The sequence below is a fragment of the Lampetra fluviatilis genome, chromosome 27 (assembly GCF_964198595.1).
Source record: "Lampetra fluviatilis chromosome 27, kcLamFluv1.1, whole genome shotgun sequence".
NCBI lineage: Eukaryota > Metazoa > Chordata > Hyperoartia > Petromyzontiformes > Petromyzontidae > Lampetra > Lampetra fluviatilis.
In genome coordinates, this window is record NC_136301.1 from 2,260,337 (window position 1) to 2,273,441 (window position 13,105).

Below are 13,105 nucleotides of genomic sequence, written 5' to 3' on the forward strand. Positions count from 1 at the left end.
TAATCGTCACTGGTGATGGCCGTGAGCGAGAATCGAACTCGGGTCGTCGGGTTTGTAGCGCAGCGCGTTAACTGCGGCACCACCGCTCCCCACAGTAAGGAGCTCTCGAATATCACGCGCGTCTCATGCTCGCCGTGGCCGGAAATCCAACCGAGGCCACATGGCTTCATAACACAGTGGGCTTAACCACTGCACCGCCGATCCACCCGCTGTTGAATTCTAGTTATTTAACGATAGATGATGATATCTTTATGGACGCCCTGCATTCGACAATATTTAATTTGTTTAATTATCTGACCTAAAATTGAAAGAGTAATCAACTGTGGTTCATGGTCGCTGGTAAATCACCGATTTGTCGGCAGCATCGATGTACATTGATGCACCCAGTTGGCTCAGAGTGGCCGTGTCGGAGACACTGCGCCGGCAATGTTGGGACCTCGGTTCAAGTCCTGGGGCCAGGTCTCCGATTGTACGTATGTATGTTGAACTTCTTTCACACCGTACGTGTCCAACCGTGCTAATCGTGGGTGCGGGGATAGGTCAACAAACTAAACACAAACAGCAGTTCTAAAGAAATTAGCTTTCAGTCTCGATGATTTAAACGTGCATTGCTCCAGTGGCTTCCTAATATCGGAAGAAAGAGCGTTCCAGACAGCCGTAGAAGTGCATTTGAAAGCGCGCGATGCAGTATATTGTTGGGTGCCCTTGAACCAGTGATGGAAATTCCACATTGTCACGCCGAGTACCTGTCTTTTCCACAAGCAGGGGAGACAGCTGTTGACCTATCACAAAAACGTTTCATTATTTTATTCACCCGCCGAGCGCATAAAACGAGTTGCCTCCTGAGCAGGATGATAAATCGCGACCACAGCAGAGCCACCTTGGCCAGATGACTTGTGCAATTATGTGCAAGCGCTGCCTTAGCCGTACTTCACGCTTCGGTTTTGGTGAAGCGGGTATGCACATATTCGTTGGTTTTTTCGGTAAAGTGACGTAAGTAAATGTTTTTAAATAAATTAAATCACGACGTTTCGGGCGCAACACAAGCGTCCTTTTTCGTAGCGAAAGCACAACCGCTTAAGTGTGTCACACTTAAGTGTGTCACACTTACGCGGTTTCGCTACATTGTGTGACACATTTAAGCGGTGTGCTTTCACTAAGTCGTCCCCACCTGAAGAAGGATGCTTGTATTTCACCCGAAACGTCGTGATTGAATTTATTTAAAAAATTTACCTACGTGACTTTACCGAAAAAAACAAAGAGTATGAATCCTTGCAGTCACGAAAACTTTAAATCTATAACGGGTATGCACAGATTGTCACTTGCCACGTGATGTTAGCCATGGCCGGGGTCACGGCACCGTGCGCGAAACGCAGTGCCACCAATGCAGCCGGCAAAGAGCAGCGGTGTCGCTCGCGTATTCCACGCGGCAGACGGAGCTCCGGATAAGGGGTTTTCTTTTTTGGAATCGTTGAGAAATTCACCCTCCAAATGTCGACACTGTTGGCGGAACGTATCTTCGATATTTGCGCTTCAAGAGGAGAGTCATTTCAATGCTCGGTTACCCGTTACGGTATCTAGAGGCAATCTAATAACCGCGGCATTACATTTTAACCGCAGCGTTACTCCGAACCAACGCACGACGGCTCGGCCCTTCAGAGGCCGGAGAAATGTGTCTCAATGAAAATCGTTTAATGAGGTTTTTTTTTTTTGCAAAAAAATTAATAAATAACACAATTCCCGTTTTACTTATTCCAAAGCGTAACCCACGCGGCGCGCTGTTGAGTGGTGATGACAGGGGGTGGGGGTGAGAGCCGCACGTTCACGCGCCCGGACCCCCCTTTGTTCCCTGTCACGTGAACTCAAGCCGTGCAGCAACAATTGCGGCCATGCGATGAACGTTTTAAATAATTATCGAGAGTAATTCGTGTTTTTTTTAGTTTACGTATGAAAAGGGCCAATAGACAGCTGTATCTGTCGGAGGGCTGGCTGGACTTTTGGTGGTGTGGAAATCCGTCACACGCAAAGTGATCTGGGTCACTGCTATCCTCTTCTCCTCGTTTCCGACCAAAGTTAAGCGTCGTTTGCTTGAAATATGTCGCTGGCGTCTCCCGCATCCTCCACCACCACCACGTGGATGCACTGTGTATATAACCCACCAGCTCTCCCTTAGTCCACGGGCCAGAGCAGACATCGGTACCGCCTCTGGTGAGCAAAATCTTTAGTCCTGCTGATTTATTTATACGGCTAAGAAGAGTGAATTACTTCCTAAACCACACTCAAGTCAAGCGGTTGTCATTGGCCACGTGAGGACATTGGAACCGCCGATAAAGATTTGCCACCTCAGGTGGTACCGACAAAGTGAAGGCATCTGGCCCTGACTCCACGGTCGTATCTGTGTACATCCGCTATCAGGCTGGGTTCACACTGAATATCTGCCGTTACGTTAAGTGAAAACGTGTTCACGCCACCGCAGCTGAATTGGAACCTCGCGTTCGGGTCAGACGGTTGTGTGATGATAGTTCGGAGACCTTATTAGGCTTCGCCCTAACCCTTGGCCTTGATGTCGGTTCACTCGGTGTTTAATTTAACGTTGTATAGTTCACTCGGTGTTTAATTTAACGTTGTATAGTTCACTCGGTGTTTAATTTAACGTTGTATAGTTCAACCCGTCGACGTTACACCCAGGTAGCGCCACTCAAGCGAAGCCTAAGTGACCGTTTATGTCACGTGCGTTAGGGTATCCCGCGTGAACCCACCTTGATACCGCGACGAAAATCAAGGCGAGTGATTTTCTTTTTTAATTAGGTCACTTAATTAACTCGACAATTGTGCTTCCTTGAACTCGAACGAAGGGCTCAGAATGGGAGGGGGGGGGCAGATGACGATGACTGGAGGGATGGCTTCTCGTGCTGCTCTGATTGGTTGTTTGGGTTGGACCGTGAGTCAAGTGGTGTATAAAAAAAACAATGGTTTATAAAAAAAACAATTGCCATTGTCATTCCACTGCCGGATGAAGCCATCACAATTGCTGCTCGGTGTGGATGTGGTGAAGGGGGAAAGCGCAGGACAGGTTCAGAAATAACTCTCGCCATTGATCGATGTTAGCCGTGGCTGGGAATCGAACTCAGGTTGCCAGGCTATGGACCACTGCGCTAAGTTGTAAAATGTGGGCCAACTGCAAAGTGATTCAAATGCGTGGGTGTAAATGCCAATCCTAAGCCATACATTATATTCCTTCTCCCATAAAACGTCTGCGTCGCATTTCACCAAAGGCGCTGTGTCAAGTCGCGCACTCAGAGGAGCTCCCAAACACTTGACAGCGCTGAACACAAAACAAAAAACTGACTCCTCACAAAAAGTTACGATGCCGGTTGAGAAAGTTCACAGTTATCAATGAAACGATGATGCTTCAAAGTTGTTGTTAGACGGTCCAAGAAAAATAGCCCGATCGTGTATCTGCGTTACGAACCAAAAAAATGTTTTTTGTCCGCGTTGGTCCTCTTAACATGGGATACAACAGTTTGATAAATTTTGTTTTGCATTGATATGCAACTTTATTCAAAACGACCTTTCATTTACACACGGAACAGTGCTCTGATTGGTGGGATAGGGACACGTGGATTGTGACTATGCTGTATCCAAAATGGCTGGATACGTACGGTGCAAAATAAGTTCAATGTACATTTGTGATTGGTTTTATTCATAGGACAAGTAAGGCATCCTTCATCGCCTCGATCCTCTGCCAGGTTCCAGTGGGCTAGGCCATCTAGGTGAGAGTTGAGGGCATGGGAGTCAGTACTTTGGACTTGATAGCCTCTACTTTATTAAAGTCATCATCCTTGACTGATTTCAGTGGCTTGGTTTATCTGCAATTTTTCGTTTAAACAAACAAAACCCCACCAATGTGGATCTTCTGCAACATTTTAAATAACACATCACACGACCTGCAGGAAAGTTGCGTTTTTTTTATTTCTTAACCTTTTGCCCCCCCCTCCTCTCCACTAACACGAAAGGTGTACAACCATATAAACACGTTTCACAGTAATGTAATTAACACCACGATCATCGGCCACCTCAAACGCGAAAGCCACGTTCGCGTGCACCAAAACGTCGGCCGTAACTTCACCGTTTATTCCATCAATAACCACGGTCCCTCCACCCCTAATCCAATTAAACCTCTTCCCCTAACAGCCTCCGCCTAGCGCTGCTCTCAACCATAATCCCGCACATCATTCCCGTCCTGAACCTTTAATCCGTAACCCCTTGTTTTAAGACTAACATTTGCTCTGGCCTTATCTCACGCAGCCCCCCCCCCCACCACCGCTAAATCCTCATCGTGGACCCAACTGGAACCTCTGGCCGGCAAGGGCAGTTTGGCTCGGGCTAACCCCTCTTTATCCGCTCCACACTTTGCCGCATGCCTCGTGTAATGATTGCAGCCCGAAAGCGTTGCATTGATTTTGGCTCGGTGCAACCCCCACAACCCCCACATATCTCTCTCTCTCTCGTCTCACTGCTCGACTCTCTCTGGGGGTATCCGTGGTGGAGGTGGGGGGGTGGAAGCAGCAGGAGGAGGGAGAGACGGCTGTACGTGCTGTGATTGCGAATTGCGACGAAACCGCAAGGCTGCGCGGGGTTTTCGGAGGTGATTATCGAGATGTCGAAAATGCGATGTCACGGATTCCTCGCGTTCCGTAAAGCGAGCGATGAGTTGATTGTTACCGAGCTGGTGAGAATGTCCACATCGCTATGGCAGCTCCCCTTGTCATAACAACGATCACTTCTGGCGAGCTTTGCGCGGTGCTCGGTGCAGCCTTCACCAGAATGTGAATATTTTACCGACCCCAGAAGGATGGTAACGATGATGACAACGACGACGACGATGATGATGGTGGCGGCGGTGGTCACGATGATGGCAACGATGAGAGGACCGAGTCGACCGCCCTCGGGTTATGAACCCGCGACATGAATTGGGGCCCCGCGGCTCCGCCGACTGAACTGCCGTTACTGCACCCCTCGCTTGAAGATCGTCGCCACTTGCACAAGAGCCGACTGCGCCTCCGAGCTCAGTCAGACAATTGTCGGACGAACGCTCACGTCCTTGTGCAGCCCTTGGGCCGGAGGTGGAAATTCCGCTTTCCTATGGTGGGAAGCGGTGAAGGGGATTGGGGATCAGTCTCCCCAGTGAAACGACTGCACGCTATATTTGTACACACGCAGCGTATGTAACCGTCGGAGGACATGCCCTTCATAGGCCAGAGACGCATTTCATAAGACTCACGTCGAGGACATGTTCTCCTGAACGTTAGCCTTTCTCCTAGACAACGGTGTCCATGTAGCAGCCACCCCTTGAGCCGATACTGTCAGTCCATCCATCAGTCCATCCTTTCACCCAATCACCTGTCTTCATCTAATGGACCACGATCTTTGCCGTGGTGTCACGGAGACAATGGGGGGCGGGATGGGGGTGTTTGTGGAGTTTGGTGTAATGCGGGGGAGGCTCACGGTTCACATTCATCATTTGCTGTCCATTGCGTAGACTGGGATTGTCACCTGAGCTACACATTTTCAAAAAGAACAAAAAAAACGGCCAAATGTCATGGAAGGAAGGATGTCTCAATACCGAAAGGGGGTGCAAAAACTACATATGAATGAATGCGTTATATCGAGGGGTGGTATTATTACGGGACTGACACAAAATGAAAACCTGAAATAGAGGAAGATCCTGTGGCGAGCAGGACAGGTGGCAAACCCGAGTGGAGACTCGGTCGTGCATGATCGTGCGGGACGCGCTGTGCCAAACGGTACCTCTTCCCCCCCCCCACCTACCGCTTCATCCAAAAGTGGCGGCGGTGGTGGCGGCGGCGGTGGTGGTCCCCGTGGTTTCAAAGGAGAATAATCGGCGTGGAGCGATGTCGGTTCTTATAGGATCTCGACGCACGCGTGTGCGGAATCGCGTCGCTGTTGTTCGAGATCGTTTTTTTTTGTCAAATGACTTGTAAATTGAATGCTGCCGTGGCGTTAAAGTTAGTTGCGCTGGAATAGCAATCCAGAGGTCCCCGGTTCGATCCGATTCAATCTCCCGGCGTGGCAGATGAAACAATGGCCAAGTGTTTCTTTTAATCGCCCCACCCCCCGCTAACTCCACCTCTGACGGTCCAGCAGTATAAACCGGTACACCACAGTTAGTCGACCCGGGCCTGGTGGGATGAGTTGTGGGTTCTACCACCTCCTGAGGACGTCTGCCCAGCATGGAAGAGTGTAGGAAACAAAGAAAAAATATCTACATTGCTCTCTTGAGCTCCACCGTAGTGGAGACCCTTCTACCAGCAAGTGGTGTGATAAGCAATTGGACGGCTGCATCTTGAACATTGTGTTTTTGTAATTTGTGTTACCTTTAGGCCAGGGGTAGGGAACTTATGGCGCATGGGCAGCATCTGGCCCGCAACTTCACATCATATGGCTCACGGCAACATTAGGCCCGTTCACTTCTAAACGGCCTTAAAAAGACATTGATCCATCGCCGCAAGCGTCTTGGCCGGACCAATCGGGTACTCGGGGTGAATGTCAGACCTGGCAACGTTGCGTTAAAAATACGCGCCCTCCGTGAAGGTGAGCCGATAAGTATTTTTTTTCTTTCTATATTATTATTTTTCGATAACATTGAGGCGTGTTAACGTGTGGGCCGCCAATGGTATCTCAAAGTCCAATCCCACACACGGGAAGTAGAAGTTTCCCCACCCCTCTGCTTCAGGCTAACAAAACAAACGAGACAAAACAAACGAGACAAGACAAATGGGACGGGACGTACGTAAAAGACGATACTAACAAGATTTTGAGACAAAGGAAAAGATTAGATTAGATTCGAATTCTGGCCCCCATTTTTTGACAACTCAACGAATCGCTGGGAAGTTGAATCGATACGTGCATATCAAATACTAATACAACGGTAACGATAAGGCACATTTGTTTCTCCTGGAATGCTTCTCTGAATCTCAAGACTCTTTTTGAAAGGGTTCTATACCGGGATTTTTGGCCATTTCTATTTTCAAAAAAATGCTTTGGGGGGGGTAATAAGAGAAAACTGAAGAACATACACGTAAGATGACTTAACACTGAGAGGGCCTTGTAGATGTGTTCATGGATCCACTTGCTCCAACTACCGCGATGAGATTTGAACTCCGCACTGAAAATGTTTTGCAGTTGGGTTTGTTAGGGTTGGTGCCTAGTTTTAAGGCCAGCTACCTGTATACTAACTCTAACCTTGTCACTGCCAATACACTTACTGTAGTATTGTATAACAGCACCAACCGTATAACGTAAACACAAACAAGGGTAAAACCTAATCTTATTTTTCATAATTTTGAATACTGGAAAAAAGGTCCCATAGATACAATCAAAACTATCCGTAAAACGAATTCTAAATTGAGTCTTATAACAAACAATACATTGATTCTGTCTCATTACCTGAAGCTGTCACTAAACCGAACCATAAAACTACTGTATTGTAAGCCTAATCAATACCCTATTTATAGCTCAAGCCTAGACAAAAACCTATTATGCTACCCTTACACTAAGCTACACAATGAGATAGAGTAGATGGGTATGGACCCTGGTGCACGAAATTAAATGGGGACCCCCTGTCCAATTTCCCCTTCTTTGAAGTCCACCACTTGGGTCCCTTCATCCCTTGGGCCAAGATGCAGTTGTACCACTGGCTCTATGTTTAGTTTGTTGGTGTGTTTAGTTTGTTGTTCTTCCTCCCGCACCTCCGGTAAGCACGGTTAGCACAGCATACGGTGTGAAAGAAGTTCAACACGTGTACACTCGAGAGCTACGCGGACCACGACTTAACACCATCCACAACAGCATGAACGTTGGTCAAAATTATAACACTAGCGCCAATCTCCTATCGCTATCCCTAACTCGGGTCGCCATCTGTCCGGGTTTTCACCTGGACGGTCCAAATATTGGCATCCGTGTTCATGTGGCAAGAATTGATTTGTACCGAGATCTGGTGGTGGTATTGAGTTGAATTGCCCAACAGTGTTTTTTGCACAGGTTTGCTAGACGTAGGCTGACTGGAAAATATGTCCAGGCTAGGCCATGTGGAAGGTTACAACTCGATAACTAGAACTAACCGTAACTCTTAACATGAGCACGATCTAAATCGGTGACACCCATCCTAAGCCCAATCGTGTGTGGAGTTCGGTCCCATATCAGTCGTGATGAGACATTTTCCTTCGTTTTATTGGAAAAAAACATGGCCCGCTGCACTCTACATCCCACTGTATGACGCACTGGCTACAACATGAGATAGTGGTTTGTACAATTCACTGTGCATTGCACTATAAAGTGCGAAATACCACACCGAATGATGCACTGTACACATTGAACGGTTAACTGTACTCTGCACAATACCGCACAACGCACTGCACGATGCACTGTATTACACACTGTACAACTGTACAGTTAAATGGATGAAAGAGTCCACTGTACAGTAGAGTTAAATTCCTTATGCAACCCTTCATGTTATACTATTATTAAAACAAAAATATAAAAATATAACGCGTGATGATGTTTTGCGTTAATTGTATGCCTCTTAAAGACAATGTTTATACTATGAATTAAAAATAAATGACACTATTCCATTAATAATTACTATTAAATAAAGTTTAATTTTTGTTTCATCATATGTGCGTATGTTTTGACAGATTTGCGAACACAATCAACACTGTAGGGTATTAGCATCCTGGAGGTTCCGAATAGGACAGTGGGAATAGAAGCCTAGATGTACAATCAGGAAGAGTAGGTTGTGATTGGATGAGACGCATGTGCAAGTGGTTTGCCAGACCATGTATCTTGGTGATATCTGTCTGCTAATATGTCTGTCTATAGTTTTCTGGTTAGATTTTATGTCGCTATTTCATTCTACCTGATGATGATTGCTTGTGTTGCAATCGAAACGTCGTATTCTATTATTTAATTTAATTTATTATTTTATCTTTAGACGTGACTTAACCGAAAGAACCAAATAATAATTCCTGCAGTCACGAAAGTTCTAAAATTAAGATTGCCAGACCATTTTTGAGGCCGCCTGGTAGTCTCTCTCCACGGCCTCTTCAAACTCTTCCCATGCCCGGGCTTTCGATTCAGCAACTGCTGCAGTTACCACCCTCTTGGCAAGCCGGTACCTCTCAATCTAGTCGAGAGAATTTGTTTCTGAGCATAGCTTAGAAAGCTTCCTTCTTCAACTTGATAGTTTCATTCACCACTGGTGTCCACCAGCAGGTCCTCGGGTTGCTGCCAAGACAGGCTCTAACTGCCTTCAGGCCACAGATTTTCGCAGCTACATCCACATTCGAGGTCCTGAACATCGTCCACTCGGACTCTCCTGGAGTGTTGGAGAAGTTTTCCCAGAGGTTGAAGTTGAAATCTTTCTGCACTGGGTCTTCCACCAGACGTTCCCAGAATTCCCACACTATTCGTTGGGGCTTTCCACATCTATCTGGTCGGTGCCCCAAGCATCCGATCCAACTTACCACCAGGTGGTGATCAGTTTGACAGCTCTGCCCCTCTCTTCACCCGAGTGTCCAGAACATACGGCCTTAGATCTGATGATACAACTATAAAGTCAATCATTAACATTCGGCCTATGGTGCTCTCGTACCAAGTATACTTATGGGCATCCTTGTGTTCGAAAATGGTGTTTGTTAATGACATTCCGTGACTAGCAGTTCAGATCTGGGGGGCCATTCCTACCAATCACGTCTCTCCAGTTATCTCCATCGTTTTCCACGTGAGCATTGAAGTCGCCCAGTAAGACTGTGGAGTCGGTAGGCGGCACTCTGTCGAGCCCTGCACCCCACCGTCTCCAAGAAGGCCAAATAATCTAACTGCTGTTTGGTGCATGAGCACAGACAACAGTCAGAGTTTTCATTTCTGAAACCCCAAGTCTCATTGAGGCGACCCTCTCATCCACTGGGACAAACTCCACATGAACAGCACCCAGTCGGGGGCTTGTGAGTATCCCCACACCCGCCTGAGGCCTCTCTCCAGGAGCTACTCTGGAATAGGAGAGAGACCACCCCCGAGCGAGAAGTTTGGTTCCAGTGTCAATGCTGTGTGTGGAGGTGAGACCAACTACATCTAGTCGGTACCTTTCCATCTCCTCCACCAGCTCTGGCTCCTCTCCCCCCGCCTCCAGTGACGTGACATTCCACGTCCCAATAGCGAGTGTCCATCGCCAAGGTCCAGTCCGTCTGAGACCATATCGTGGTGGTTGGGTTTGTGGGTTCCAATGACCCTCAGAGCTATGTCGCCTGGAGTCTTGTACTCCTGGTAGGGTCTCCCTTGGCAAATAGGTCTGGGGGGAAGTTCCAGACAAATAACGGTCTAAAGAAGCCCCCTCGTGATAAGTAAAAAAAAATCAGAGAATCTCGCCCGGACAAGGGATACCGGGACACACCCCTGGAACCAGGCCTGGGAGTGGTGTTCGCCGGCAAGCGCCTGGTGGCTGGGTGACCCCCCACGTAACCCTGTGGGGCCCAGCCCAACGTGGCGCCGTCCTGTGGTCCACCATCCGCAGGACGAAGGGTGAGGGGCGGTTGCGATCCCAGTGTGGCAGGGAGGAGAGGAGGGCATTGGAGAAATCCTGCGTGGGTGTCACAAAAGCATGGGCCAGGATCCCAGCAGCAGCCGGGGTGACTTGTGTGGACGTGGGGATGCTCAGATCGGAGTCGAGGTTGCGCACGGCCAGAGAGGTTTCCGGAGTTCGAGTTCAGAGTCACACAAATGTCTTACATGATGAGTACCTGGTGCGGCGTGTAATCACCAGTTAGCGCGCTGACGATGTCACTTCGATTCCCACTCACGGCCAACATTAGTGACGAATATCTGAACTGGTTCTGGGTCTACCCTGGGTCTACTCAGCCTCAAATTAGTACTTGCTGCAGTATGTAAATTAACCAGTGGGGAGACAAAGGCGGTCGGCCGTGGTGCTAGCCACATCACCCCCCCCCCGCTCCCTTGTGTGCCGTGCTGTTCACGGGAGGTCTCTGCCGTTCCCTTTGAATCGGTGTGACATCAATGAGCGTGCGTGATCTGCGTGAGTGTATATTGTGTCACGCACGGGGCTAGAGAAGAAGAGATGGACTGATGCGGTACAGGAGGACGTGGAGCTGAGTGGACTCGCCGACGACTGGAATCAGCGGTGTCAAGATCGGCCTCTGTGGAGGAGGTTCGTGAAGGACGCTTACTGGAGTGGGGAGTTGGAGGCAGTCGCCCTCCAGCAACAACGGAGGGCGGAGAGGATGAACGCTCACAACAACGAGCAGAGCGCCGGGCATCTAAAACGCAGAATCTGCCAGTCATCTCAGTCAACCCTTGCCATCTAGGTCTGTTCCGTGACCTCCTGCCAGCAGGTCTTCGACACTTAAACGTGGCCTCAGAGTGCACCTAGCATGGCACAAGCGCCGTGGTGACGTCACCGCCACTTCGTGGTGAACGGCGATTGTTGTTGTTGATCCATCCGAGTGTGTGTGTGAGTAGGGTGTATGCACGTGCGTACGTGTGCATGTGTGTGATCCGAGTGAGTGTATGTGTGTGTGTGTGAGCACGTGCGTATGTGTGTGCACGTGTGTTATCCGAGTGAGTGCATGTGTGTGTGTGAGAGAGAGCGAAGATTCGAAGTGCTGCCACATCAGTCATCTCCGCTGCTCTGCCCTGTAAATAAATTGAAAGTGGAACCAATTTCCGGTCTCCTCTTCCCAGAGGAATCCACTCAGAGAGTGACTCCAATCCGGGCTAAGCCTCACGGTCATCAGTTCAGCCACCCAGCCGAGAACTCGGTGTTGTGAGTGTACGTGTGGGGAGCGGTGTGTCTACACTACATAGGTGCTCGCTAACAGCACTTGCCCCTACAGGCTGTTGAGGCTATACGGGGGATCTTTGTCTTTGCTGGAGCGGTAGCGTAGCGGTTAGCGCTACGCTGCGCCACGAACCCCGGAGACCCGAGTTCGATGCCCGCTCACGGCCACCAACATCCATTGACGATTAAATGAACCGGTCCTGGGACTCCCCTAGGTCGACTCAGCTTCAATTGAGTATCTGGTGTGATGTTTAAAAACATCGCAAACTCGGGAGACAAAGGCGGCCGGGCGTGGTGCTGACCACCCACACCCCCTCGTGTGCCGTTCCGGCCTTCATAGGTGCTCGCGAACAGCACTTGCCCACAAAAGTCTGTTGAGGCTACACGGGGGATCTTTGTCTTGTGTGTGTGTGGTGGTGCATCTGCCAGTCATCTCAGTCAACCCGAACACCTGGGCTCTGCCCCGTGACCTGCTGTCAGGGAGCTTTCGACAACATCACGTGGCCTGAAAGTGCACCTGGCCTGGCACAAGCGCCGTGGTGACGTCACCCGTCACTTCGTGGTGCTTGGCCGCTATTGGATTTATTGGATTGGAGCGGTGGCGCAGTGGTTAGCGCACTGCGCTACCGACTAGGCGAGCACTGGGGAGACAAAGGCGGCCGGGCGTGGTGTTGGCCACCCACCCCACTCGTGCCGGCCTTTATGGGTGCTCTCAAAAGGGCACTTGACCCAACAGTTGAAAGTGAAGAGGGCTATACGGGGGATCTTTGTATGTGTACGTGACCTCGACTGTACATAATTGATATGCACATGGCTGCGCTGATGGGCGGATGTCACGCGGCACGCACGGCGCATGCACAACACACACAGACGCATTTCTCACTCACCACGCTCTGGTGTTTAAATATGGATAAGTGTAACCGCTACTAAGCCTAATATTAAATCTCCCTGCCGTCCCTCCGTGAACACCCCCCACCCACTCACCCCTCTCCCCCCAACTCACCCCTCTTTCTCTCTCACCCCCCCCCCAACTCACCCCTCTCTCCCACCCACCCATCTTTCCATTCCCCCCCCAAAACTCATTCCTCTCTTCCTCCTCCTTCACTCTCCCCCCAACTCTCCCCCTCCTCCTCCCCACTCACCCCTCTGCCCCTCACTCACCCCTCTCTCCACCCCCCCCCTCTTTCTCCTCCACCCTCCCTCTCTCTCTTCATTTCTCGGGAGCACCGATTT